The sequence below is a fragment of the Antrostomus carolinensis genome, unplaced genomic scaffold, assembly GCF_000700745.2.
Source record: "Antrostomus carolinensis isolate BGI_N321 unplaced genomic scaffold, ASM70074v2 scaffold7778, whole genome shotgun sequence".
In the NCBI taxonomy this organism is placed as follows: domain Eukaryota; kingdom Metazoa; phylum Chordata; class Aves; order Caprimulgiformes; family Caprimulgidae; genus Antrostomus; species Antrostomus carolinensis.
In genome coordinates this window covers 83,087-87,020 of record NW_010332304.1, presented here as the reverse complement: position 1 = coordinate 87,020, position 3,934 = coordinate 83,087, and positions in this window count along the sequence as shown.

Genomic DNA, 3,934 nt, shown 5'->3' with positions numbered 1-3,934 from the left:
AGATGAGTTTTACAGTTTGCCTCGAGCAGAGAGTGGCTGTGGGCCACTCTGCCTCGTGGTTCCTTTCAGGAGGTAGCCGGGGTGTTGTGTGGGGTGAGCTGGGTTTGGATACACAGCCAGCCCGTGGAGAGGGATCGGGCTTTCCGAGTCCCCGAGTGAACGCACACGGCCTCGGTGATTTCCTCTCTGTCTCTCTCAATTAATTGCACTCTTACTATTTCCATGTGCCTTCGGAGTGTCATTTACTTCCAGCTCGGCAGCGTGGTTCCTGTGCCTCACTAACTACACTCAGTTATTTATGCTGGTGATGTTGGCTCCCTCTCTTCCCCGTTACCTCCTTGCTTTGTATGTGCTCTCCCTCTTGCACGTTGGAGCTGAACTCTAGAGCTGTGCCAGGACCCTTCTTGTCCCACCGTGGCAATTCCTCTGCAGGTGTCCCTGTCCCTTTGTCTTTCATCCTGAGCATCCCAGAGAGACAGGGCTCTGGGTTGGGAAGCTGTCTTTGAGACCTGAAGCTCCTCGTTGTCAATCTTGGAAGGCCAAATCCCAACATCCCTGTTGGAAGCTCGATCCTTGAAAACCCCTTTTAATGTAAATAATCCCATGGTTACAGAAAAATGGGTGAAAGGGGGTCTTTAGGAAAGGATGAAGAAGGTGTAAATCACCCAGTTTCTACTTTGCCTTGCACCCAGTTCTCTGGAGCGGCTGTTCATCAGCCATGTGGATCTTAGGTTGGGCTGTCTGTGGACCAGTTTCTCATACAGTTTCTTGTTCCTGATGGTGGGAACATTGGGCAGTGCAGCATCCCAGGGCCCGTTTGGTTTTTGAGAAAACCTCCAGACATGTGATACCCTGTAGAAGAATGGGATTGAGAGGGATGCCCTTCTCACCAAACTGTGAGGCTGAGCGCTGTAGGGAATGGGGCTGGCTTCAAGATGACCTGTGGCTGGAGAAGAGTCCCTGGCTGCTTCCTCAGAGCTTTTTGCATACTGGTGACCAGCTGGGCTCAGCTTTCCCTGCACCAGCAGTGCCATGGTGGTGCAGAAACATGCAGGTGATCTTACCAACTTGGGTCTTGCAGACCATGCCACCAATAACTTTCCTATTTGCAAGACTCAGACATTTACCCCTAGAAGGACAGAGCCTGTGGTTTTTGCAGAGTGGGACACCAACGCCCTTAGGACCAAAGCTCAGGTTTTTTAAGGCAATTTAGGATCTATCTACTTAACAATGGAGATAGATAGACAATTTTAGGATGTCTGATGTGTCCATGGGGCCAGGGAAAGGCAGAGGGACTTTGGAAGAGCAGCAGATACCTCTCTACATCTTTTAGCATCTAAGTATCTGGAGACAAGAGAGACTTTTGGCTGAGTTTGCATGGAAAGCCCATGTCAGGGTGAAAGATAGAGCTTGGCTTCTTCCAGATCCCCAGATGGGGTGGGCTTGCTTCTCCCCATGTGTCCAGTTAGTTGGTCACCTGTCTCTGAAGCCCCAGGAAAGAGACAGTGGGATTTCTTCAAGGTCAGAATAGCATCCCATGAGAAAATCTTCCATTGAGGAGGAATTTGGGTGCTTCTGGACACTGCAAGGTGCCTGCAGGTTACAAACTAGTTGCACTGTCCATTGCACAGCGTCACACCTTGAGACACAATCTCACTCTTCACTACAGCCTGAGGAGACCCCAGGACCAGCCAGTGTCTGTCCCCACCTCGGCACGTGTCGGGGGGCACTGATCCTAATTCCAAATGTCATCACTTCTGCTGCTCGCGCAGCCTGGAGTCAGGATGCAGCCGGAATGTTTATGGAGGTAAACATGATTATCTCCAATCACAGGCCTTAATGATGGTTATTATAATGACAGCTATTGTGGGAAGGGCGTGTAATTATGTTGATTCTTTCTTTTATTGTACATATAATAAGAAGCTGTTTTATCTCAGAGTACAGGGGAGCTGGGGGAAGATGGGGCATTTAATTCATTAGGGCTTATTTTTCTGATTGCCTGTTAGGCTAAATCCTGAAATCTTGTTTAGTTTTTCTGGAGGTAGAAGTCCCACTTGGTTTAGTGGGGAGTCCAGACATGAGGATCCTTATCCTACTGAACTCCCAGGAGCGCCCACGCAGGGAATGGAGCCCCAGCGTGGTAGGTGCTGTTGAGACTTTGGTCACTTTGCAGAAAAATGTGGAGCATTCATCTAATTCCTTAATTTTCACAAAGAAAAAAAAACCCCAAAGAGTAATTGATGGGTTTGAGCTGGCTGCAGTCTAACTTGCTGAGAGGACCCCAGGGCTATGTCATAAAAAAAGAAGTCACAGTGAGCGATAGATCACCGAGATGGCTGGAGCTAGCCTGACATTTTAAGACTTAATGGGTTAATAAAGTGTGTGTTTTAGGTGTCTGTCACTAAGCAGAGTTTGTCCATTCCCTGCACACACTCATACCTTGACAGCAATACCTTTGACCTGCCGTGCACTACTCCTGCCTTCTTTGTCTGCTCTGTCCATCTGCCTCGGCTCAGGTTGCACTCAATGTTTATCCCCCGTAATCCAATTTAAGTTGCTGTAGAAAGCAATGGGGATTTACAGAAAGAAAGAAAGAAAAAAACAAATCTCACTGGGTTTGCAGAGCAGAAAGGACTGACTTCTTTTTACCACACATTAACGATCTGCTTCCCACTCTGTTTTTGAGCCTGGTGTGGAGGGTTCCTGTCCACGGTGGGGTCTGTATTAGGGACAGGCATTACAGAGGCTGTGCTGTGGCTGGTGTTTGCCAAGAGAACTTGCCTGTGTGCGTCTCGATTCTGCGAGCAGCTGTGGAGTTGGTCCCCTGAGCCCATGAAAATGAGGAGAAGCTGCACCATAGGTTTGAGCAGCTGGAAACCTCCACCCATGGAGGGGTTGTTGCACGAGAGAACTGTTAGAAAGGCTTTGCCCCTATTCGGATGAAATTGTAGTTCTTTTACTCTGCTGGAATTTCAATCACTTCTTTCCCTGCATTTACACCCTTTCCTGTTTCTTGGTTGCTTTTTGTCTTTCCCGTCAGTGTGCATTTTGGGTTCATCTTTCAACAATAGAATCATATCATAGAATCATAGAATGGTTTGGGTTGGAAGGGACCTTAAAGCTCATCCAGTCCCACCCCCCCTGCCATCAGCAGGGACACCTTCCACTAGACCAGGTTGCTCAAAGCCTCATCCAGCCTGGCCTTCAACACTTCCAGGGAGGAGCATCCACAACTTCCTTGGGCAACCTGTTCCAGTGTCTGACCACCCTCATCTTTTGTAGCATCTAATCATGACTGTGTGGTAAATTAGACCCTAAAAAGGTGTGCTGGACCAAGTGAAGTATAACATGCCAAAGATACAGTGTTTAAAGTTCTGTTGGCAAACGAAGTAAATCAGTATTTATCTGTATGATGGGTTTGCCTGTTCTTGTTATGAATTCTACAATAACTGATCTCTCGTGGACATCGTTGAGCATAATTGCTTTGCAGGAAACCTTTTGTGTCACTGAGCTGGAACGTTGTGCATTTGTATTTCGGTGCTTAACTTGCTCTTCGTTAAGGACTGAATAGCACCATCCTTTTGCCTGTTAGAGCCTGAGCAAGACCAAAGCCACAGCAGGGTATGATGTTACGTGTGAGAGGCAAACAGCCTCCTGCTCTGCCAAGCAGGGGAAGCGTCACAGAGATGCTGGTGGCAATATGGTCTGAGTCAGGAGCTGCCAATCCCCCTCTTTGCCCTCTCTGCCTGTGCTGCAGACGGGTCTGGGGCATGGCATAGCCCTCTCACTGCCTGGTTACATGGGGGAGAGGAAGAGATTTCTTGAATTGGTGTAAAATTCTGCTCCTGGGTTGGGAAAAGAGAGTCCAGCAGAGGCCACAAAGATGATGAGGAGCCTGGAGCATCTGCCTTACGAGGAGAGGCAGAGAGAGCTG